Source organism: Dermacentor andersoni, chromosome 11, assembly GCF_023375885.2.
Source record: "Dermacentor andersoni chromosome 11, qqDerAnde1_hic_scaffold, whole genome shotgun sequence".
NCBI lineage: Eukaryota > Metazoa > Arthropoda > Arachnida > Ixodida > Ixodidae > Dermacentor > Dermacentor andersoni.
In genome coordinates this window covers 37,618,829-37,645,546 of record NC_092824.1, presented here as the reverse complement: position 1 = coordinate 37,645,546, position 26,718 = coordinate 37,618,829, and positions in this window count along the sequence as shown.

Sequence of the window (26,718 nt, the reverse complement as noted above, 5' to 3'; positions counted from 1 at the left end):
TTAAAAATGAGCAAGGAGCTTCTATGGTTGCTGCGGTAAAAGCAGACGCCAAGACGCTACTAGCCTGCATGCGGGCTACCACTCAAACAACCATCCTTGGCTATTCTGGAGTACAACAGCATGGTTCCTCTGGGCAAGCAAAGCTGTCAGGCAGCAGTTCGTTCCCTAGTTCTCCTAAATGGTTTGAGAAATCTCTTATAGCAGCATCGTTCTCACACTGGCATACTTGTCTCAAATATTTTTTTGCTTTTTTTATTCTTCCTCAGGAGTCATAGAACAAAGCTTCCAAGAGTTGTCACAAGTAGTCCACAGTAGTCCACCTCAAATAGTCCACCCCAAGTAGGCCAACTGATAACGTGCTGGGTTTCATAGATATTCAGCTCGAATTCATGGAAAGGTACAGTTGATGGGAGTATAAACCTAGAGCTAATAATCCCCTGTTGCCGAGTCGGTGAGCCCACTCAAAGCTCGTCAAGAGGAGCATTGCCAACTTGTGCTTTGGAAATGCGTTAAAGAAATCTTGCCACCATAAGATCTACACGAGTCTTATGGATCACTCGGGAAGGTTATCAGCAGCAGGGTTTCCGGAATCAGTGCAAGTTTTGGTAGTAGAGGGGCTGCTAAAAAGGTGCGGGTTAGATAGCACAATTCCGGACGCGGCAAATCAACGGACGGAACGCAGGCGGAAGGTAGCGGTAGTGCCCTACCTGTATAGAACGGCAAATAGTCTTAAGAAAATGGCAAGCCGGGTGGGCACAAAAGTGGTCTTTTCAGCGCCAGGAAAGCTGGCAAAAATATGTCGATTAACGGACCCGTACCGTAAGCCAGCTGTCGGATGCTCTACGAATCATCGTAAAGCACCAGTGGGCTGCATAGAAGCTGTTGTTTATGAGCTCCCACTGTCCTGTGGGAAAAAATGCATCGGATAGACAGGAAGGTGTCTTAATGACCGATTACGGGAACATAGCCTAAACGTGAAAAGTAAGCAATACGGTCATCTGTCAACTCACTGTCAGGAATGCGGCTGTGCACCAGTGTATAGTTCCTGCCGGGTTCCTGCGAAGCACAAAGATAAAGATGTGCGACAGATAATTGAGGCTCAGGCTACCTGTCGGAAAAGTGATACGTGTGTTAGTGCCCCTTTGGTCGACTTGTTAGATAAGGAGACAGATTTTTGAGATGGTTAAGGTTTGGACGAGGTGGCACCACTGTGCATGGAATAAATAGGTGTGTGTTTCCTGAAAATCAAGTTGTTGAAGTTAGTGCATTGTGGTGTCATTTCCCTTCTGTCCGTGTTTACTGGCGCCAAATATGCTTTCCAAGTCAGTTTACCAACACGGCCAACAAATTGCATTAGCCACCATGTTTGCCTTTTGGTGATATGGGGCAGAATGCAAAGCTGAACTCTTTTTTTATTTAATCCGCTCTGCCAGCTTCTTACTGTAAAAATGGCAGTGTTATTGCCCACCAGAACGTTCGATTTCTTAATGATTTAGTTTTGAAGTGCAATAAATGTGTTGGCGTCTTCCCCAGTTCTTGCTGTTTTAGTGCCTTGCGCATGTCAGTATCAACGAGAAATTATGTCTTCTTTACTCGCTGATTTACCTTTTGTAGTACCGCAAGTGTAGGTATGTCACGGAATGCTGTGCTATGTTATTTCCGCAATGACAATTGCACCTTGTTAATGCACTTGTGGCAGATATCCATGTATTCATGTAGTTCTGATGTATTTCATATGGCCTCGCATAAACCGGCAGCTGGATGAGTTGCTTTCTATTCGTATCATGTGGTTTGGGCAAATAACACACGGACAAGAAACAATAAAAGGACATTTCATAGCTTGTGCGTGCGTCGACCATTTCTTCCTTGCCTATTTGCTTATGCACTGAATTTATTTTCTAAGAAGTATTACCTTGCATACTTTTGTTTGCCCCTTCCAGCTTGGAAACGGATACATTGTGTATTTCCCATTGCGGAAAATCAATATTGATAATTCTGTAATTGGCATACTAGCTGAGTAATCAAAGCGGACAGTTTCATATCTTCCTGCGAAACCTCCCCAATCAGTGTAAGGAAATACACCCATAGTACACTACAAAGGCTCCCTCAAGAATGTCAGAAAGCATTTCCATAGTTGCCTACAAAACCTGCTCAGCAGATGCAAACATATACTCCCACAGTTCCCTGCGAAAGCTCCTCGATAGATGTAAACATACTCCCATCGTTCCCTGCAAAAACTCTTCAATGGATTGAAGCCTCAATTTCACAGTTCTCTGAAAACGCTCCTCGACGGATTTGAACATATACTCCCAATGTTCCTAGGAAAGCTCCTCGATGGATGCAAATATATTCACCATAACTCCCTGCATAAGCTCCTTGAAGGAGATTAACATGTGCTCCAATAGTTCCCAGCAAAACTTCCTCAATGTATGCAAATCCATACTCCTATAGCTTTCTACAAAAGCTCCCCGATGTACGTAAACATATACTCCTCTAATGCCATCGAAAACCTCCGTTTAGCAGGGGAGTAAAATTTTCACTCGCGCCTAACCCGAGTATATTACACTCCCATCGAGACATGTGCTAGAGGACGTAATTTACTCCCATCTCGGCTCATTTTTGCTTGCAGTGTACGACATGACATATTTCATCCCGTGATGCAGACACCTTCCTTCTGTGGAGAAACATTTAGATTCGTGAAATAAACTAGAACTCTGCGTTGTCTGCTAGCATGCTTATGTAGGGAAGATTTATTATGGAGCTTTGTCGATATAAAGGAAAAATCATATCATGAACTCGCTTCTGCATGTGGTTTTATCACCGAATGCTTGTTTTTGTGAAGTGTAGAGAATACAGGATAAATCTAAAATGTCTGTCCACTTCCAAGGGCTGTTTCACTATTTCATTGTGCCCTAGTTATCTATACTTTAGTGTACGTCAATGCTTCCTTTAATACATATTTTGGATTCATGAACCTTCCCGTAATATTACCAGCACTACAAAAGTGAGACTGAACTAGGCTGTCGGAAAATACTACTTAAGTAAATAGGATTGTGTAATTTTCAGACAGGCCTTGTATCAACATCAACTGGTTATTCGTGCGGACCGACAAACGTGAATGTAGTGCAACGTCCACCGAATCGTTTATTTCCGTAACCCGACAGCAGGCACCACAGTTATTGCTGAAGAGCTTAGAGCTCTTTTACGGCGATGACAATCATATTGACATTCAATGTGAAATTGCGCTGTCACTGTAACCGCCATTTTGCATATGAAGTCGAGATGCATTAGGATGGCTGGTCTGCGCGCTGTTTGCTTAGGGTGCGAGGGCAAGCGTGTGATTGTGAGCTAAGAAGGATGGTGGCTTGATCAGTGACGCCTTCCCGAGGGCTTTGGGCTAGTTGTCACCGTATCAATCATATTTTAGAAGAAGTCAGCTCATTTCTCCGCCAGCACAGCCGTTTCGCCACATGGCTCTAGGAGTGGCTGAATGCATATGCGATCCGCGCGCCCAAGTGTGTGCGTACAGGGATGCCTGCTGGTATCAAGAGCGTTCCCTTGTTTACCGCTTAGTGTTGCAGTTGGTATATTACGGGTTTAGTAGCAGCGGCACAGGCGAAAAAAGTGAAGCGCGGCGTAAAGGGAAGCATTCGCTCCGCGTTGTCGACGGTCATCATGCCAGCTCTGTAAATACGGGTGCTCGCACTGATTGAGTAAGGCCTGTTCTCATTTTTCTGTGCGCGTGTGACACTGTGCTTGTTTGGTCAGTAGAGGAATGCTTACCTTATTTACTTGGCCAACAGAATTGAACAACTAGCCCTACTGAGGGAACTTATCATCTACTTTGCTATCGCTGCCAATGCTTTGCACTTCGTTAAGACTGCGAATATAGTAAGGTGCGGGAGAATTTGTTGTTTTTCCTAAGTTGCTTGTTGGTACACTGCTGTCGCATGCAGAAAAAACCTGCGCATAATTTGTTTCCTTAATATTGGAAATATTCCTTCCCGAAGATCCAAAATTAACCCATTAAAGACCAGCGTGACCATATGGTCACGTTAGTCTGCACAGTGGATTTCATTTAATTAAGATTAACAAAACGGCACCAAAATCGCCTTTGACATGCCGTTAGACAGATGAGAGTTCCCTTTATGGATATCAAGTGGCAGAAGGTGTCAATCGTGTTGTGGGAGCCCCTCGCAAAGGCGGGAATAAGTGTGGCTGTGCGAGTAGCGTCGCCATGCATCACTCCAAGGGGTAATGTGTTTTTTTTTTCACTACTTATTTAAGCAATAGTCCCATATCCTTACCTCCATATTGCTCTTCGAATATGTGACCTTCGATGAGCATTTCTGAAAGTTTGATGTTTGAAAGTTTGAAAGTTTGAGTTTGAGGTTGATGTTTGATTTATCCGTCAAGGATCGTGTTATCTTGCACGTCGCCATATGGTCACGCTAGGCCTTTAGGCTACCTAACTTTTTATTTTTTTTAAAACTGCATTCTCATCTCTTGCACGGCTGCTGGCGCATTCCCGCAGTGGTTATTTCTTGTTTTAATGTCTGAATAGGTTGATGTTGGAATAAATAGCGAAGAGACTCGAAGAAGACGATGACGACGTGTCAGTGATTTATATCAAGCCGCGAGAGGCTAGCACCTATTCGGATGAAGAGTCGGCCGATAAAGACTCAGGCGGGCTCATTGACAATCTAATCTGGCGGCAGCTATGAGCCGGCGCTGAAACTGTTTTCTCTGACGGACACGGTATTGGTGGATCCGACTCGGACGATGACGACCCCAGGCGGGCAACGTGACGGAAAATGAGAGGTTTCTTCTGCCGTAGTTGATGCGGCCATTCCTGCAAAATTATCCACTGCTTCTAAGTGGATGAACGGTGATCTCCAGAAAAGCCTTGGCATATTTCCCTACCCAAACTTTGCTGCTTACAGGGGCTTTTTCACCTGTTAAGTTGTTCGAACTCTTTTTTGACGAAGCCGTCGTGGAGCTGCTAGTCGAACAAACAAAAAATTATGCGTTATTTTTCAATATGCCAGATCCGGACGTTACCAAAGAAGAATTAGGTTTTCTTGGAGTGCTGGTTTTGTCCGGCTATAACCGCTTGCCAGGGAAAATGTGCTATTGGGACAGCGGCTTGGATATGCACCACACGATGGCCTACAATGCTATGCGAAGAAATCGCTTCGTACAGATAATGCAATTCCTGCACTGTGCGAAATGCAAGCCTAACGCTTAGTGACAGGTTGGCAAAGTTGCGTCCATTAATGGCACTATTGAAAGCAAGGATTCTGGAGCATTTTCAACCTGTGCGTCACCTAAGCTATGACGAAAGCATGATTGAGTATTATGGTCGTGATGGCTGTAAACAGTTTATACGCGGAAAGCCTATCCGCTTCGGGTATAAAGTATGCTTCCTAAACGCCAAGAGCGGATACCTTGTAAACTTCAAAGTGTATCAAGGCAAGCAGGGGATCCAAGAACATCTGAAAAATATGAAAAGGACTTCGGAAAAGCAGCGGCGCCACTTCTTCAAATGGTGGATGAACTCGAAGCAGAGACGCACGACCTTCCTTTCTTTTTCTATTTTGATAATTTATTCACAGGCATGCAGCTACTCAGGCATCTCAAGGCGCAGGGCTACGAAGGCACGGGCACAGTGAAGCAGAATCGTGTTCCCAAAGAGTGCCTTATCGCTCGACCACAATTCGTCAAACGCCAACTTCGCGGGCACGAAGAGCCCGTGCTGAGCGACAATGGGATAATTGTTGTCCGCTGGATGGACAATTCTGGACAATTCTGTGGTAAGGATCGTAAGCATCATTCACGGCGTAGAGCCAATGTCATCTGCAGACAGGTACTCTCGTGTTCAGAAGAAGCAAATCGAGGTGGCCCGCAAAAGACACTGTTGCTCAGTACAAGTTTTATGAGAGGTACGGACCAGATTGATGCAAATGTAGGCGCCCACAGGATTGTAATCCGTGGCAAAAAGTGTTGATGGCCAATTTTCACTTGACTTTGTGATGTCTCTATCAGCAATGCTTGGGCGCTAATTCGTAGCAAAGGGTTCAACGTCACGCAGGTGGAATTCCGCGGGCAAATTGCACAAAGCTACCTGATGCGATGGGCCAATAAGCATAAAGGACCTGGTCAACGCAGAATCCTAAAGACTGGTGATGTCCTGACTGGTACACGGTATGACCAAGTGACCAACTTTGTTGCACCAATACCTAATGGCAAGAGGTGGATGGATGGATGGATGGAGTAACTTTATTGAAAGGTCCTGCGACCTACGGGGCGCAAGGTCCCATAGAGCGGGTTACTCCCACGTTGGGACCGGGAGTTGTAACTCCCTGGACGCATCGTGGGCTCGCTGGACAGCCCAGAGCTGCTCCGCCAGGTCCGTGCTGCGTAATGCGTCTTGTAGCCTGGCGGACTCTTGATCCTTGTTTGCGTGGGTCCGTCCACGCGGCCAGAGCAAGTGATGTACGTCTAGTGTGCTATGGCAATTTTTGCAATATGATGTTTTGTATAGGTCAGGCATGTAGTGATGTGGAGCTGTGCATGAGATAATTGCAACAGCGCAGTCCACACAAAATGCGCAAAGTATGACGACGGCATGTGTATTCCATGATTTAAACCATATCACGCTAAATAAGTGCTCGTCTATTCGCTATGTATGTTTTTTGTGATGTTTCATGGCTTCAAATAAATGTTTTTCACTTCACGTATTTTGCTGTAGCGTAAGGGCCCAGTGTGACCATATGGTCACGGGCTTTATTTCAAAAACTAATTAGGCAAGAGTAATAATTTTTTGCATGTGAATTATTAGTACAATGATAAGTTAATATATGATTTATTTCAAGATATCAAGAAAAGAAAGAAACCGGTCCCTAATGGGTTAAGCCACTTTTTTCATATTGTAAGCTGTACACTGATATTATGTTGTTTCTAGCAATGTATATTGCAAGACCGATTTGTTCTTGACCTTCAGTGAATAATTTTAATCTACTCATACAGAAGGAAATGTTTTACAGAGGCGCATTTTTCTCAAACATTTATTTGCTGTCCATCTACTTCCATCACCACTAAGATTGCCTGGCGTTCTAACCATCCAAAGTATCCTATTTTCACGTCGCTGTAAGAAAAGAGCGAGGTTTGTGCATTAGTTCGAGCAACAAGAACATGTAAAAAAGTTAGGTAAAGAAAGACAGCAAATCTTTTCCACAATCAGCATAGAGCATATTGCCTGGCGGTATAGTTAGCCGCAATGCCGCTGTGGTCTCATGTACTAAACGTTTGCTTTTTCTCTATACTGGCCATTTAGATGTCGAAGTCATCGTGCATTGAATTTATTAGAGCTACAATACATGTTCATAAATGTTATAAGTTTGTTTATAAAGGGAGTGTGCGGTGCTTTATTGATGGTTCGGATGCTTGTTTTAGGCTTGTTCTTTATTGAAACGTATCCTGTAGTGTGTGTTGTATGGCAGATTTCGATCGATGCATGCACTGTTGGCTTCATTTTGCTAAGCGCTTTTAGCATCTGCCTTCAGGGGATATAAGCCATTGCATCTCTTGCATGCTTACGGGGCTATGAGCTATTGCTGCCGATGATATTTTTGTGCCATTCTACTAAAGTTAGTGAAAACTTTATTGAAGATATCCGGCGATTTGTGCGGGGCGGGGCCTACAGTACCTCAGCCTAGGTCCCAATCTCGAGTCCTTGGACAAGGGCAGCTTTCTCGGTGTGCCGGTCGGCCTACAGTTGATCTCGACCAGACGCCGCGTTTTTTAGTTATGAGCCTTTGCAACGGGCCACTTAAGGCTTTCGGGTTAATAAGCAGCTGTGGTTTTAATTTGGGTAGTTAGGTGCGTCATATGGGTATGCGTGGCTCTTCAAATAACCTCATTAACATAAAGTTGGATGCTTGCGTATGTGTAAACGGATATATGCTGTTCTCTCGTGAATCTTATCGTCGCCCTCTTGCGTTACTGGGTATGTGCCATTGCGTGTGTGCCACTCTTCAATCACAAAAAAAAAATTATGGGAGGACACATCTCACGACGACTTTCGACGGCAATGCGTTAGCATTGAATCAATACAGTGACACAACGTATTACCACCAATGAAACGAATTATGTTAGGGGCGTGTACTGAAGCGGGACTCCTTTTTTGCGCTTCCCTAAGAACACTCTGCGCCATCTAGCACCACGACCGCGAAGCCTGAGGGTGGCCTCCTAAATTCATAGGCCGCCCATGCGCACAAACGGTGAGAAACGCGACATGCGGCAACCCGGCTCCTCTCGTGCTTTTTTTCTGCACATCCTGTGTTGTTTAGTGGCACTGCCAAGTAGTCCGGGCGTGGCCTCCGAGACAAGAAGCCTGTTGCGCCGGTGCCCGTGAACGCTGAGCATTGCTCCCTTGCGTGCCGCACACTCAGCGGCACATACTCAGTAAACCGAACAGGCGAGAGGGCACTGCCTCGCAGAGGGCCATTGAAGAGTGGTAAGTAACTGATTAATTCATGGCCAAGTTCGCTAAAGCACCGGCGTGAAAACCGTTTATTGAAAGGCGGCCCATGCGCAGAGCCTTTGTGGCGAAGCCTGCTAATGCGTCTGGTTGCTACCCGTGATGATCCCTCGTGACGTGGGTTTGATTCTGCTCAGCATCATAGATTTTGAAGGATTCTTCCATTTCATTCTAGAGCGGCACAATCCCAGTGACACACGCCGATTTACCAAGGTTGGCGTCAAAGACGCGTCACTGAAAAGTGGCACAGGCGCACTGGCGGCATAGCCAGTGACCCGAGTTATCGTCAGAAAGGTTCATTGGAGACCGAGTGGCAGAAATCCTGCCCTTCAATCGACGTCAAAGCACTTCTGCGTACAGCGTTACCTACTCAGACTCGTGCGTACACTGACCCAGAACGACGTGAAAGAGGTTCTTTGAGCGACGAGTATGTACACAAGAGAGAAGTGCGCAAACGAAGAGGGACGAGATAGAAAACACCTCGTCCCTATTCATATGCACCATTCTCCCTTGAGTATGAATTACCAGTATGCCCAACAGTCAGTGCTTCTAAAACGCCTGTACAGATTGTCACATACGCAGAGAGTTAAGCTAGTCCGACTGTTTGTTTAGAATCTTGTTGCCTCAGTGACGCAGCCCGATGGGCTACTGCTTTGAACGCTTACTACCCAATGACCCAGGTAGGCGTGAAAACGGTTCAACACAAGCATAGCCAGGCAGGCAAACGGATAGATAGATAGATAGATAGATAGATAGATAGATAGATAGATAGATAGATAGATAGATAGATAGATAGATAGATAGATAGATAGATAGATAGATAGATAGATAGATAGATAGATAGATAGATAGATAGATAGATAGATAGATAGATAGATAGATAGATAGATAGATAGATAGATAGATAGATAGATAGATAGATAGATAGATAGATAGATAGATAGATAGATAGATAGATAGATAGATAGATAGATAGATAGTATGTGAGGTACCAAAGTACGCTCAGGCATTATTACTATTTTAATTTATCCGGTTTAACGACGCCAATCTGCCCAATTGTTTTCGCTGAATATTCATTTCGGCGACATATTTTAGTAGCCGTTTCCACGCCGGCAGGATCATCGAGGATGGACCTCAAGCTAATCAAGTAGAAGCGCACCGCAAGCAGAAGTCATCATCTCTATTCGCCAGCCTACATCTTCTCTTTGACAGCTGCGTGACGTCAGCGCAGCTCGGTCCACTTGCAGCCCATCTGGATCAGCTGCGAGAGGTAGTGGTTCGATCCTCGCCACCGAACACCCAGCGTTTTATAAGACGCGTGCAAACTGACCAATTCCACGGCCAGGTGTTTGACTTTTCAGGAATGCGTTCCTTGGGAGAGGCTTGTACAGACCCCTACACTTGCTGTGTAATAATCAAAACAAAGAAAACACTAAATAACAGATAAAGAGGTATGAATTTTTCAGGCCGCCACCTTCCAAATAGGTGGATATCTTTCCAAGCGTTTGAAATTCCCATAGATGCCGAGCACATGGCTTGGAGCAGAAATTTACCCATTGCTACGGACCAGTAGTCTCGATGTCTGAGGACGAAGAGGCTAGTGGGGCGAACATGACATCGACGATTTGCGGCTAACACGGGCTGTAGTCTTTTCGTCAAGTGCAGCGTATCGATCTGTGAATATAATTCTATATAGCGTCGTGTCTGCGTCTTGCCACGTAACAATATTATACCGGTCGGTGCCGATCGGCATCACTCGTCTGCCTTCCACAGCAGCAGTGGATGGTCGACTATTTCGCCGAAGCTCTGGTGGTGGCGCCCAGATACCCTCGCCAATCGCGATAGCCGCCACATTCGGAATGAGAGCCTATTCGAACCCCATATCTCGCGCTGTTGAGGCGGACGCTCCACCACTTCACCATGGCTGCAGTCTCTCCGGCCCCAGTTACTTACTTTCAGCCTTGTGAATCGACCCCTCCGCAAACCCTCTTTTTATTTGCGCGCAGCTCATCCCTCGGTTAAATAACGAATAGCTGTCACGGTAGGCAAGGATATTCGCTTAAAAGCAAACAAAAAGAAACTGCTGCAAACGAGAACAGCAGTTGACTGGGCTGCTCAAGAAGTCGCGGGTCCCTGCCCACGTTCGCGACAACGGTAGCGTATAGTTAATGCTCCTTGTTATAGCCGGTTGCAAACAGTCCCTAAAGAAGCACAGTGCTTCTCCCAAGCTCTAAGAGGAGCCGGAGGTTGCAGTAGCCTGCAGGTGGATCTACGCTTGTAAGACATGCCGACAACTGTTCAGCCCGAGTGCCCCCCTTTCAGAAAAGTTGGTCACTGGTTAGAAGCGGGACACAATGTTGGTGAACCAGATGGCGCGGACAGTGAGGCGGACTAAGTCACAAAGCCACAGCCGTTGATTAATTCCAAGGTCTATGCAGCACCAGGTCGCGCACCCCCCGATACAATGCCCTGCAATTTATCTGTGAAAGATTTTCAACCACAGACGTCTGCGTCGCAACGCTGGCGCACTTGCGCACAGTGCCAAATGCTCGAGGCAAGAAGAAGGCAACGTAGGTCAGCTCAAGAATTTCATTAAAGGCATTCTTTTTCTCTCTGGTGTACTATAGCCGAATACAGAACGTCACCTTCTCTCTTTTGCAATGCTCACCGACCGGTCGTTTGGTTTGGTTTCGTTTGCTGCCATTTGTTATGCTTCAACATGCTACGTGGGATAAGCCATGAATTGAGTTAAAAAAGGAAGAACAGTTATTCAAAACTCGGTACATGAAGAATTATGTCTTGTACGAATACTAATCGTTATTATCAATGTTCAGACTATACTATAGAATATTGCCTAATATCATTTTTTGATGGTCAGGAAAGCAATAGCTTGTATTATAACATGTTGATCTTTTAGTTTCGCTTTCAAAAGTAAGTATGACTTCACATACGTTCATATTGCATGTCCTAGTGCCAGCACCCACCGAGATAGAGCGAACCGTGGGTAGTGTGTCGGCTTGGCTTCGTTTTCGAGCCAAACCAACTGCAGCTGATTCGCGCCTCTGGAAACCGAAGGCTTATTAAATAACCAGCCAGCGTTTTCGTCCTCGCATGGCTCGCCATAGACGTGCCGTGACTGGGAGGGACTAAAGAGCGCGGCGCGCTTCCACTGCAGCAGATGGCTCCTCTGTGAGCGCATGGAGCTAGGGAGAAACGCGACACTTCAGCTCTCAGTGTTATCCAAACAAAAAGTGCTCTCACTCAGCGCGGTACCGTTATCAACGACGGAGTTATGCATAGGGATTGCAATGAATGTAACTCGGTTCCATACGCAGCATGAAGAGGGTCATGTTTTTTATTACGTTCCTCATATGCGATAAGGAAGACTGCAGTTTCTACGCATTGGAATAATTGCAGGCTGCCTTGTTAGCAAAACAGGCACCGCTCACGAGTTCCCAGTGGAAGAATGCAAGTCATGGGATTCAGTGGGGGTTTTATTTCAGTTAGAATCCCGCTACAAACACATGAAAAAGATTGAAAGCAAATCAAGAGAGTAAGATCAAATGAAACGCAAGAACGGAATCACGTGCACACACAAAAAAGAAGCATAAACAAATAGAGAAGTAACTTGCGCAATATACCAATTTATGGAGCATGCCTCCGTCTGGCGATCCCAGCGCCGTCTATAGGCCGGTGCCATGGAGGTACATGAGATCACGCTGGAGGTTGGACAGTGAACGTGCTGTTGACGAGCAGCAAGTTTTGGTGTTTTCCTGAGAGGTTTCGACATGTCTTTGCCATTAAAAAACTTCCTAATGTGTCGTTACTAAGCTTTGACTATTAAACGGCGACGGGTCTAGAGGAGGCCGTGTCCTAGCTCTGCCCACAATCTAAATAGGAGCCCAGTCAAGTCTGGACATTGTTGCAACGTAACATACGTGCTCTGTGTTGTTATTGTATCTCTAGTCTTGTATTATATTAAGGTATCTACAAGGTGGCAACACTCCAAGGTGTCCACGTGTACCATGCGGTGTGCGGAAGCAGCGTGTGTTTCGATCCATGTAAGTTGCGAAGCTCTGATGAAACACGCTTTGCTAGCTTTGGTGGTCCCAAAGTATTGGCTGTACAATTTTCTAAACATTCTTTACCTTGCACCCATGCATCAAGCTTTTAAAAATAAATAACTGCGTAAGCACTCGACCAGAAGGGCTGCGAGCACAGACTCGATAAAACAACTTGGTGTCAGTGGTCGTGAATATACCGTTATGAAGCACACGCGCGAGATGCCTTGAAAGAATTCCCGCACTCTTAAGCATAGACCGGCGCCTGTCTTTGCAGCAGCAACTTTATATTCTGAAAAATTAGCGAGACTTATTTCCGAGACGGATCGAGATTTTCTTAAGTATTACCGCCGAGACCAAGCGGCGCCGATTGGAGGACCGTTACTTGAGGGACTCTCACGTGTACTTTCAAGACCACTTTGTCGAAGACGAATCTGGTGTGGCCTGTATCGTCTGTGACCACCTCCGGTTCCTATCGAATGTTGCCAGTGTGTCGCGACCCGCGCGTGAGACGATCCTCGAGTGAATAGTTCCCCGGGAGGACGTGAAGCCGTTCTCGCTTTGCGCCCCATGCACTGGAGATATGCTTCATATTGAGTTAGATAATCATCAAGGATTCTTTTTGTCATAATTCTCTATTTCGTTCCCCCTCTCATCTTTTGGATTCTTGCAACATCCGCTCTTCCAAGCAGTCATTCGCGAGTGAATGTCAAAGTCTGCTTTGTGAACGAACGTAAAAGTTTCAACCAATAACGCATAAACAGTGCCTGTGTGCGGCTCTTGGTTAAAAAATACACCACCGAAGTTCAAGCACAAGCGAATTGTTGTGTTTCTTGTTGGCGTCACCGCATTAATTTTGTTATATTTTATTTACTCATTTTATGTGTTGTTTTATTGAGTTGTTTATTTATATTTTCATATTGCACTTTGTGTTAATAGTTCCATTCATCGCAGTCTACCTCTTCCCTGGTTCCTTTCCGCCCACTTAGGTGGAGCCCACCGTCATTGCCGGCCGCCCTTCAGGTGTCAGCAAATGTAGCCAGACAGTTACAGGGTGGTCAGGACTGATTTCCCTTAGTTTCCCCCCTTCCTAATTTTGTATAAAATAAATTATGAGTAGTTAGTACTAATGTTCTGACGACGAAAGCTTGCATTGGGCATTGTTACGACTACCGTAGGGAACATGTTGTTCGTCACGCGCAAGAGCACAATGCGAGAGCCACGCTGGGAAGATAGTCGAAGGAAAATTCCCACGCGATGCTGGGTGCTGTTAATTTTTGCGTAACGAGCTCCCTTGGTCGGAGAAACAAGCGCGACAAAAGGAAGCAAGCTTTGCCACTCCAGGAGAGGCCGAGACGACGCGAAGAACTTGTGGATGTTTTGCGGAAGAAAACTGCCACGAAGTGCTGGCTGCACTCTACTGAGAAGCAGCGGAGAACACCAGTTGGGAGTAAATGATATCCTCTCTATTCCATGTCCAGACCCTCTTTCCGCCTTTGCGTCCACTGGAACATGGGGGGGGGGGGTGTATCGCAGGTTCTGCGACAGGGTAGGATGTGCTTCTTCATTGGCTGTCGTCCTGGTGGGTGGTGACCTGTATGTGATTGGCTACCGCCAGGACGGAGTCCTCGAACACAGGTGTTATATTGGCGGTGCGGATCGAAAATAAGCTGCTCTGGGTCATGAAAGTCAGGTTCATCCAGAGGCTCGTTGCTAAACATTTCATTTTTTTTGTTTTTTTTTATCCAATCATGTAAATACGTTTTGTGCAAGTGCCAGTAAACATGCTAGTTATCGTTTTCCTAGCTTCCAAGCTTCTGGTTTCTTCAACCCGAAGCCTCCGCCACGCTACCATATGGAGCAGGGTTCGAGTCCTAACCTAGCGCCGACACATCATTTCGTATTTTCATTGTAGTGCCAGTGCCAGTGAGTACCAGGGAAAGACGTAGCGCTTAGTGCGACGAAGGTCCACTGGCTTTGTATTTGTTGAAAAAATGTTAGGAATGCTATTACTCGCCGTTGCGCTACTGGATGCTTGACCCACGAGTCTGCGGCACTGTTCCCGAGAAAAGCGGTGCCGCGTTCCTACCTGTTTCGGGCAGCTATTTCGAGGCCTCGTATATTGAAGGCTGGTGGCCTGCACGCTAAGGTTTCTCAATTGACGACTCTCTGTTCGCTATTTACAGGAAGTAATGATCATTCAATTGCACTGACATACCGGCCTATTCACCATACAGGTACGTTTAAATTTATTGTAGCACGAACTTTGAAACCAATGTGACTGCTTATATTGTTACGTAGGAAGACACCGACGAAAAGCTATTTACAAGTATATTTACAAGGCAATACGCCGCAGTTGGCCAAGAGGCCACAGCCCGCGCTAGCTTCCAATCGTCGTCGTCTTCTTACTGCTCGGCTCTTCGTCATTGGAAATACTATCCCGTAGCACTACCCCCGGCGGCAAAAGCGCCGTCCCGGAGCGACTAAAGGCCGGACTCTGAAGCAGTGTAGTAGGTCTTGAGCCTAGTGATGTGCACGACTTCAATAGATGCCAGAATAGATGACGAGGTTGAGCTCACAGGAGCAATTTCGTACGTCACAGGCGTCACCTGGCGCAGCGCGCGGTAGGGCCCTGTGTATCGCGAAAGGAGCATTTCTGAAAGTCCGACGTGACGAGAGGGCGACCACAGGAGCACGAGTGCACCAGGCGAAAGCTGTACGTCACGGTGGCGGGCGTTGTACTGACGCTGATGCGTGGTTTGCGAGTCCGTCAGTCGAGCACGGGCAAGCTGGCGTGCATGGTCGGCGAGGGTGATGGCGTCGCGCGCATACTCGGTTGTTGAGGTCGCAGCAGGAGGAAGTACCGTGTCAAGGGGTAAGGTCGGTTCGCGACCGTAGAGCAGATAAAATGGAGAAAATCCGGCGGTGTCGTGCCGGGAAGAATTATAAGCAAATGTGACGTAAGGAAGGGCAACATCCCAGTCGTGGTGGTCCTTCGAAACGCACTTGGACAGCATGTCGGTAAGAGTACGGTTTAACCGCTCTGTCAGGCCATTGGTTTGAGGATGGTATGAGGTAGTCAGCTTCTGTTGAATAGAGCAGGAACGCACAATGTCGGCGATAACTTTCGAGAGGAAGTTACGACCACGGTCAGTAAGCAGCTGTCGCGGGGCGCCATGCACTAAGATAATGTCACGCAAGAGAAAGTCCGCGACGTCAGTGGTGCAACTGGTAGGGAGAGCCCACGTGATAGCGTATCAGGTGGCATAATCAGTTGCGACGGCTACCCATTTGTTCCCAGAGGATGACATGGGAAAGGGACCGAGGAGGTCTAATCGAACACGAAAGAACGGTTCCACAGAGACGGTGATCGGCTGGAGATGACCGGAAGGTAGCACCTGAGGTGTTTTCGGACGCTGGCAGGGATCACAGGCAGCCACATAGCGTCGGACGGAGCGAGCGAGACCAGGCCAATAGAAGCGGCGGCGGACGGGGTCGTGCGTGCGGGTTACCCCAAGATGTCCTGCAGTGGGGGCGTCATGCATCTCAAAGAGCACAGTCTGTCGTAGATGTTTTGGCACGACAAGAAGATCAGGGCCATCAGGGAGGAAGTTCCTTCGGTACAGAATGCTGCCCTGGAGGACATATCGGTGAACGGATGCGTCGGTATGTGTAGAGCGCAGACGCTCGATGAGTACTCGCAACGATAGGTCTCGGTACTGCTCATCGGCGATGTTAGCGAAGGCAGACACAGAGAAAATGCCGTCGGCGGTACTACTGTCGGCGTCGTCAGGCTCGTCTACCGGGTAACGAGACAGGCAGTCAGCGTCCTTGTGTAGTCGGTCAGATTTGTAGGTGACAGTAAATGAATATTCTTGGAGGCGTAAGGCCCAGCGACCAAGTCTTCCTGTAGGGTCTTTCAATGAGCATAACCAGCAAATCGCGTGATGGTCTGTGACAACGGAAAAGGGTCGGCCATGTAAGCATGGGCGGAACTTCGCAACCGCCCAAACTAGGGCCAGACACTCACGCTCAGTGATGGAATAGTTGCCCTCCGCGGGCGGGAGGAGCCTGCTGGCGTAAGCGATAACACGGTCGTGGCCACGCTGGCGTTGTGCCAGTACTGCGCCAATTCCGTGACCACTGGCATCAGTACGGACTTCGGCAGGCGCAGAAGAATCGAAATGGGCCAGAACGGGAGGCGTTGTGAGAAGGTCGATTAGATGCGAGAATGCGGAGACCTCTTTATCGCCCCACTGGAAAAGGGCGTCTTTTTTCAAAAGCTCGGTTAGTGGTCGTGCTATGGCCGCGAAATTTTTCACGAAACGGCGGAAGTACGAGCAAAGACCGATGAAGCTGCGCACTTCCTTGACATACTGGAACAGGGAAGTGCGTAACTGCATGAATCTTGCCTGGGTCCGGTTGCACTCCGTTCGCGTCAACGAGATGTCCAAGACGGTAATCTGGCGACGGCCGAATTGACACTTCGATGCGTTGAGTTGCAGACCGGCTCGCCGAAAAACGTCCAGGACTGCTGAGCGGCGCTCGAGGTGCGTAGCGAATGTCGGGGAGAATACTATAACGTCGTCCAAGTAGCACAGGCACGTGGACCATTTGAAACCGTGAAGAAGGGAGTCCATCATGCGTTCAAAAGTGGCAGGAGCGTTACATAGACTGAACGGCATCACTTTGAATTGATAAAGACCGTCGGGTGTTACAAAGGCAGTCTTCTCGCGGTCGAGATCGTCCACGGCAATCTGCCAATAGCCGGTGCGAAGGTCAATAGAGTAGAAATAGCGAGCACCGTGAAGGCAGTCAAGGGCGTCATCAATCCGAGGTAGGGGATACACGTCCTTTTTGGTAACCCTGTTAAGGTGCCGATAATCCACGCAAAACCGCCATGAGCCATCCTTTTTTTTCTACCAGCACAACAGGTGACGCCCATGGACTACATGACGGTTCAATAATGTTCTTGGCAAGCATTTTGCGAACTTCGGTGTGAATAACTTGACGCTCAGCCGGTGATATTCGATACGGGCGGCGATGAATAGGAGGGGCACCGCCGGTATTAATGCGTTGTTTAACAGCTGTTGTTTGGGACAAAGGACGATCGTTAAAGTCAAAAATATCTTGGTAGGAAATGAGAACGCGGTAGAGCGCACGAGCGTGCTCGGACGGCATGTCGGGTGCAATCATTTTCTGTAAGTTGGCGATGGTACAAGCTGCCGATTGCGATAGTAGAGGAGGATCGGCTGAATTGTCGTCTACTGAAATCGATGCTACAGAGTGATCCTCGAAAGAGCAAAGTTGGGCCAGAGACATCCCGCGTGGCAGCACTTGTGTCGTCAAGCCAAAATTGACCACTGGCAGGCAGACGCAATTCTCCGTAATAGATAAAACTGTATGAGGTACTGTGATCCCGTGTGTAAGGAGGACGTCTTGCATAGGAGCCGCGATGTAGTGACCGTCGGGGACTGGTGGTGATGACACGAAGTCAACGTAAGTCAGTGCCGAAGGTGGCAATCGAACGAAGTCGACGGAACTGAAGCGAGTAGGGTGTTGTTCAGCGGGATCCAGAACAGGCAGGTCGAGGCGGAGAGTACTGGCGGAGCAATCGATGAGAGCAGAATGTGCGGAGAGGAAGTCTAAGCCGAGGATGATGTCATGGGGACACTGAGCGATGACTGTGAATAGCACGGTAGTGGAGCGATCGGCGAAGGAGACGCGGGCAGCACACATACCAATTACAGGGGCTATCCCGCCATTGGCGACATGGACAACAGGCGTCGTGGCGGGCGTGATTATTTTCCTCAGCCGATTACGAATTCAGCGCTCATTACCGACAAATACGCCCCAGTGTCTATGAGAGCAGATACAGGAACACCGTTGACTTGCACGTTAAGAAGGTTCAGATGAGTGGGCAACGTCAGAAGAGGATTTGGCGGCGTATGGAGCAATGCAGCGTCACCTCGAGGCGCTGCATCGTCTAGTTTTCCGGCTGGGAGCGGCGTCCGAAGGGAGTCGGCGAATAGGAGCAACGGGGCTGGGGGGAGCGAGATTGTCGTCGTTGGAGTGAAGGCGAACGAGAATAGGGGCGGTTCGGCGCAGTAGAATCGGTGGCAGCATTATCTAAGCGGGCAGCATAGGGACGAGAAAGGCCACCTGGGGGGCGAGAGTAGGCAGTGTATGTAGACTGGTTCGGGGAACTCCAGCGACTGCGACAGTGCCGAGAAATGTGCCCAATTCGATGGCAGTGAAAACAAAGTGGCTTGTCGTCTGCAGTGTGCCATTCAGAGGGGTTGCGGAAACGTGGTGGGTAAGAAGGTGCGGGACGGGGCGGAATCGAAGATGGCGGGTGGGTATCAGGGCGATGGGCTGAGCAGATGGTGTGAATACCCATGTTGGCGAACTCCTGGCGGACAACGGCCTGGATCAGGGAAACAGTGACTGCAGGTGCATTGGAGGGGCTGGAGTCGAAGGCAGCCGGATAGGCGGCCTCGATCTCACGCCGGACAATACTGGTAACATCGCCAGTGTTGTTGGGACGAGGAGCGTCGGCACAGGAAGATGTCGCTGGGGTGTTGGGCAGACGGGCAAACTGTTGGTCGATACGTCGGCTTTTAGCGAGTTCCAGGCGGCGGCACTCTTTTATAACTGCATGCACCGTCACCACGTTGTTAAATACGAGCAAGTTGAAGGCGTCATCGGCAATGCCTTTGAGGATGTGGGAGACCTTGTCGGACTCAGTCATGTATGCGTCAACTTTGCGGCAAAGCGCCAATACGTCCTGAATGTACGTGACGTAGGGCTCCGTTGACGTCTGCACATGACCGGAAAGCACACGACCGGAAATACATATTAATGTATTTTCCTTACATGATGTTGCTTTTTACCGAACGGTAATATTTCAGCGACAAATGCTTGGGATGCTGTCATCTTAAAAGGTAGACATAACACCTTGACTGGCAGACGAGGTGCTTCGTCACGAGGTGCTGCTGAGCACAAGGTCGGGGGTTCTATTCCCTACCGCAGCGGTCGCAATCAGGTGTAGTGAAATGCAGAAAGGTTCATGCACTTTGTTTTCGGTCAAAGTTAATCCGGGTCCCTCCACTACGACAGTTGGCTGAACACACTGTAGATTTTTGGGACGGTAAACACCACAAATAAGTATTAGCCATTAAGCACATACTTACCCTTCAAGAAGCAAAGGAATACAGGAATAAGATGTGGATTCTACGTACCAGTTAGATTAACTGAAAAGGAAAAACAGAAAACTAAGTAAACACGAAGTGTGCCTAGTGGTGTCGGAGATCAGTAATTTCTGATAGGCCCTACTCACGAAATGGATTACGAGTTGCTTATTAATGAAAATTAGGGATCTTACACTAATTTCAAATGATCAGTATGTAAATAATAAAGATGCGAAGTAATTAACTTATATTCGCGGGACGACAGAATCTCGTGGTGCAATAAAGGAGACATGGCACGTTTGTTTTTTGAGAAATTTGATTTTATATATCTCTGTTATTGCACGCTCGGCAATGTTACCTTCGCCTTCTAATGCCCTGAGTAGCACTGACAACTGCAGAATGGCTCACCGGACAAGGACGATTGCGTGTCTATGTGTAGTTGTAACTGATCGCTGCTGTGAGTAGTACTCATTGTAAGAAAAGTTTAACGAAAGATTTAGCGCAATATTTTGCTATAAGGACATCATGTATTTTCCATACTTTAGTCCCTCATCTCTATGTATATGAATTTGACAACACAAAATATGCGGCTCCGACGCACTGTGGGAATCGACGTAAGCGAAGCTTTCTGTGCTGTTCGCGTTAATTGACAATAATTTACGGTGATGATGACAGCACATGTTTCATTTCTTCAACGTTTAGCCAAACACGAGGGTGGTGAGTTGATGATGCATGTTATCTTGCTTGCCGCAGTGCTGTTTGTCTGCGTAGTACACAGACCACACATGGGGAGGTGTTTGCTTGAGGCGTTGCTCTGCGCCATACTTAATAACTTCTCAGGTGGTTGAGCATTGGCATTGCCTCACATGGCACATCGCATCGGGGCAGAAGTATTAAACTTTACTTGAATTATGGGGATGTACGTGTCGAAACCACGATGTAATTATGAGAAACAACGTATGGGTGGTCTCGAGATTATTATTGACAAGGTGGTGTCCTCTGACGTAACCCTAAATCTAGGTGGACGAGCGTTTTCTTTTTATTTCGTTCCGCCAAAATGCGGCTGCGCAGTCGGGATCAAATCCGGGACCTAAGACAATGCTACAGCTGCACACTGCCGTGGTGGGCACAGAAGTGTTGATTGGACATGTGACCGCTTGCGTGGCGTCGCCTAGATCCTACCGTGCGCTTTAATGCGGCTCTCATGCGGCACGCCCTGTGTAATTTGTCCGTTTTACTGGTTTGCATGGTGTTTATTTTTCAGAAATAGCAGAAACGTACCGTATCGTACCTTGGAACTTAAATTTATCCCGTTTGCCTGCAACCACAGCAGCGTTTCCTTGCTTTCTCACGTCACCATTTCCCAGTACTCTCCCTCCCGCTTGCATGGGAACTGCGAGTGGAGAATGACAATGCTCTTACCTACTCCTGTCACTACAGCATCGGTTCTTCCCCATTAGGTACCTCCTCTCCCCCTCCTCTCTGTCACTCTATATTGCACGTATATTGGACTTGCACGTTATTAGAAACGTAAGCGCTGCAATTTCCTTCAATGCTTCAGCGGGGGTCACGGATTATTACAGCTGTCAAGAGGCTAATGCGACAACGCCCAGTGAGCTCCAGAGGTCATTGTGAACATAATACATGGTGCAACGGTCCAAACTAGTTTCTTGCCTCTCCTTTACTCTCTACCGCGCTCCTGGTATGTATTCACGCGCTCTGAACTATGCCCCGGCGCGGTGAGCCAGACATAGACAACAGCAGTAGCAGTATTCGGAAAGTCGAAGGGTGAGGCAAAGAAAGCTTCGCTTTAACAACTGGCGCTATTGGACGTGCATATGTCTTGCGCCATTTTTTCCAGATTTTCCATCTTCTTTCCGTTTTGTAGTAATATGGCAGTTATAGAAGCAGCAGCAGTAGTAGTAATTTATAGCATTTATAAGAAGCAGAAAAAAAGGAAAGGCTGGGGGGCATGGTTACTGTCAGAATTTTTACTGTACACGCAATATGTAAAACGGAACGCTTTGCTGCTCCGTTGCTATCGTAGCCATAAGTATATCTGGACGTTAGCGTCACCATCACGCACGAGTCTAACACACATATTATCCCTTCCCTGTTTCATCTGTGAGAAACAATCTGCGCACGAATGGCCTTTGAATTGTGGCGGCGTTGTCGGCAAATGTCGCGACTCACGCAGAGAGAAAAGCATCTGATTTGCTTGCGTTGCGGCACAGAAATTCGCTACATGGTTCGACGGAGACATGAATACATAGGATGGCGAAAATAAGGGAGGGAGGTGGAGAATAGGTTCTGTGTCAACACACGTAATGTGCAAAACCTTTCAAAGTATGCAAATGTAGAAACACTCGAGGAGAGACGTTGCAAAAGAGTGCACACCATAAGCACTACGACAAGAACAAGCAAGGACGATTAAAAGAAAAGCACTTGCAAGGTCGTCGAATGATTCAGTGGCCGAAAGGAACCGGGTTTCTATGAATATCATTCATCCTTGGCTATGACTGCCACTCGATGCAACGATGCTGGCGTACCGACAAGCTTGGAGTATGTTTGCAGCGCTCCAAAACTGTCCGATCCGCGCGCTGCGCCTTTTGCGCCGCATTTGGTTACGCAATGTTGTTCGACTGCTCCTCTGTGACACAGCTACCTATCGCTGCTGCGAGAGCCTCGGACCAGGAGACCGACTCTCTTGCCTGGAGGAAAGAGTCAACCGCCGTAGCTTTGCACTGGAGTAGCTGACGATGCGTGGCAACACTGACGACCAACTTCGGCGCTACCACTCGGCTTCACAGTCTCACCGCGGCGGTTCTGCTAGTACCACCGTCGCTTTTGCGAACAAGCAAGTTGCTGCGCACAGCCCTGTTCGTGGACGAGAAACGCTCCGGCCAGTCGCTAAAGACGGCATGCGATATCGGCCCTCGAGGAAGTCGCCTATTCAGAAGGGTTTCAGTGCGAGCTAGCTGGTACGGATCATTCATATTTAAAACAGAGTCAAGAAACTCGGACAAGGGAGGACACAGGACGAGCGCTGACTGCCAACGACATCTTTATTGAAGCCTGCGCAAATATATGCAATTCGCAACGGGCACAAAGAGAGTAAAAGAAGAAAGGGAAGGAGAGTCACCGTCGGTTAACTCTTTCTGCGCATGCGTCAATAGCATTAAACAATACAAATGTAGCCATACACACAGTGGACACAGGCCAAACCGATTAATTTCTAAGGAACTTAGAAGCTAATAATAATAACGTTAATAAAGTTCATAATAATAACAATAGAGTTCATAAACGTGTTGTTGGCAGTCAGCGCTCTTCCTGTGTCCTGCCTTGTCCGTCTTTTTTGGCGCTGTTTTTCATATGAAATCACCTATTCTTCATTGTCTACCAGATACCCGCCTTCTCGTCGACACCGCATCAGGGCTGTCTATCGTTGCCACCACGGCCGCGGATCGCCAATGTAGCAAGCCCCCACCAAAGCTCCACGCAGTGAACAACGATGTCATCGCGTCGTATTGACTCCAGTGAATAACGCCATACATCGGACTCCATCGTTTACACAGGTGGGGGTTTGTGATCGTTGACGCCACCAATGCCATACTGGGAGCGGACTTCCTCAGCCATTTCAACCTAAATGTGAGTGTTCACGATCGGCGTCTAAGCGATAACGTCACATCCCTTGATTGAATTGCGCTGCAGTCCAACGTGACCTGATCTGGCATCCGTACGTTTCGGCCGGTCTCAACGTACGACAAGACACTTGCGGAGTACCCGCAACTCACGAATACCGAAATTATGCGCGGCCCGGGAAACACAAGATGACGCTTCATGTCAGCACCACCGGCCCACCTGTCGCCGCCAGGCCACGGGGGCTCACTGCGCGAAGGTTGGAAGTCGCCCGCCGTGAGTTCGAACACAGGCTTCAGCTCGAGGTTATTCCTCCTTCGCCCAGCAATTGTTATTCGCCTTTCCATCTGGTTCCAAAGCAGAACAACGGTGACTGGCGGTCTTGTGGTGATTACAGAGTTTTGAGTGCCGTCACTACTCCCGATCAACATCCCCTTCCCTAATGACGTCGGCGCTCGTCTGGCAGGAACCAAAATATGCAGCAAGATCGATTTCATGATCGTGCACCACCAAATTCCTGTGAAAGACAGCCACATTCCGAACGCTGAAATCACTACTCCATTTGGCTTGTTTGAGTTTCTCCGTATGCCTTACGGTTTGAAGAATGTGGCGCAAACTTTTCAAAGGTTCCTGGACGAGGTTACGCGCGCATTTCCCTTCATTTACGTCGGCGTTGACGACATTCTCGTTGTGTATTGCACAGACGAAGATCACAAAGAGCACATTCACCTGAGCACGCGTTGGTACTAAAGCCCCAGAAGTGTATTTTCGAGTTGAAGCCCTTGATTTTTTCGGCCAACGCAGTTCGGCTCAAGGCATCAAGCCACTGGAATCACGGAGGTGGGCAATCGAGGATTTACCCTCTCCAAGCTCCTTACGAAATTTGCACAAGTTTCTAGTGTTCATAGATTTTCACAGGCGCTTCATACCATCCTATGCGCAAGTTCTTCAGCTGCTTACCGACGCGTTGCCTCACGATCCCCCCCCCCTCCAAAATTCCTACCTTCCACTGGACCTCGGGGCACGAACCCTCCTTCCAGGAAGACAAAACGTGGTTGGCGACTAAAGTGTTGCTGATTCATTCGTCGCTCATTGTGCCGACTCACCTTATGGTAGACGCATCGACCACGGCAGTGGGTGCAGTATTGTAGCAGCACGATAGCACAGTCTGGATGCCGCTGGGCTTCTTGTGAAAGCGCCTCAAACTATAAAAACTTGCTACAGCACCATCTGGAGGGAAATGTTGGCTTTCTATGGCGCTGTCAAGAATTTCCGTTTTTTTCTTGAAGGCTGTGGTTTTTACATTCTGACCTACCAAAAGCCACTAAACTTCGTTTTCAAGAACAGTTCCTCGTACTCAGAAGGTGATCTTCCGCAACGTTCCTCTTTCTACGAATTTTCTACGGATATCCGCCATATCGCTGGCATCAAAAATCAGGCAGCTGGGGCACTTTCGCGAATCGGCGCTGTGCCTGCTGGCCCTGTGAATTTCCAAGCTCTAGCATTTCCCCATCAAAACAACCTCGAGCTGCGCCAATAGCGGGAGAAAGCCTCGTCGCTCCAGCTTGGGAAGGCCCATTCGTGCCCCAACAGTTTCGGCGCCCAATATTCGATTCACTGCACGGTCTAAGCCATCCCGGCATCAGAGAGACGCACAGCCTTATTACAAACCGCTTCGTCTGGCCAGAGATCAACAAAGAAGTTCGAAGCTGCGCAAGAAGCTGCCAAACCGGTCAAGCCGTGAAAGGAAACCGCACACGCGTTCAGCGGTCCAACCGTTTCGATCACTAGAGAAATGTTTCGATCACGTGCATTGAGACGAGGTGGGGCCTCTTCCGCCTTGCCAAGGTTTCACGTACCTCCTTACATCTGTCTACCGCTGCTCTTGGTGGCCTGAAGCGACGCCTCCATAAGACATCACAGCTGAAACAGTGGCGGAAGCATTTGTTGCAACGTGGGTGTCGCGATGCGGTTGCCCTTTGAGCATAACTGCTGATCGACGCGGGCAATACCAAAGCTCGCTTTTTCGGCCTTGGTGAGAACGCTCGGTACGCGTCTTCAAAGCACCACGGCTTACAACACGCAGCTTGGCATGGTCGAACGTCTCCACCGACAACTGAAGGCGTCATTGCTCGACAGACAACTGCGGGTGCAAAAGCTACCTCTAAAACTGCTTGGGCTGCGAACAGCAATCAAGGATGACCTCGGAGTCAGCGCAGCTCGGATGCGCTATGGATCGTCAATCCGCGTTTCAGGCGAGTTTTTCGGCACCCAGCAAGGCACTCCGCCAGCGGCCGCGCTGCACATAGAGAGGCTACATTCGGGGTTCAGCCTGATTCTACCTACACCCCCACATGTCGCCCGCGGGCATCCAGTGTTTGGTTTCCCGACAATGAACACAACCACGCACGTGTTTCTGCGACGCGACTCTATCAAGCCACCGTTGACTTCTTCCTATGCACGCCGCTTTCGTGTGGTTTCGCGTCCAGAGGAAATCTTAGAGATTGACAGTCGCTGTAAAGAAGAGAAAGCTTCGTGCGACCGCGGGAGACCAGCCTATCTAGAACAACTCTTCATTCCTTCCGCCATTCATGTCTAAGCTTCTGGAATTCTAGGGCGGGGGGGGGGGGGGGGGCGAGACCTTGCAGCGACCGTCCGTCACCACGTTGTCCCCACTTCGCAGAAATCAAGTTTTCCTCGCCTTGCCTCGCCTTGCCTCGCCTTGCCTCGCCATGGCGCCATTGCCTTGTGTGTTTTGGGGGGAAATCAAGGGGGCTGCCCGACTGGGCCGCCACCACAGTACTCAAACAAGCTGCTTTTGCTTTTGAATAAAGCCAGTCGGCTCTCCAGTCTGAAGTTGTGGGAGCATGTATTCGTTGCCTCCGCTTTACTGAGCTCCTAAGAGAAGTAACAGAGCGTAATTTGGCTAGGAGGAAAATGAAATATTGTAACGTAGATTGAGACGGAGTCTTACAAAATAGATGTTTCTCTTTTGTGGCGGGCCAGAAGAAGAGCGTGCAGCTTACGCACTTCATCGTCTTTCGTGGCACCAACCTTTGCGCGCGCCGTCCTGCGCTGCGGAAGCCCCACATCTTTGTGTCAGTTGCCCCCCATGCGAGAAGCGACCGTCTCGGTCGCGTCAAAAAGTTCTTTCAGCGACATAAGTAATGGAGCTCCTCGGGTGCATCTGGGCGTTCACGTACGCGCATAATACGGTTTCATGCGCACTACATGAACGACCTCAGCTCGAGGACGACGACGCAGTGAACCTGGGTCAGAACTGCAG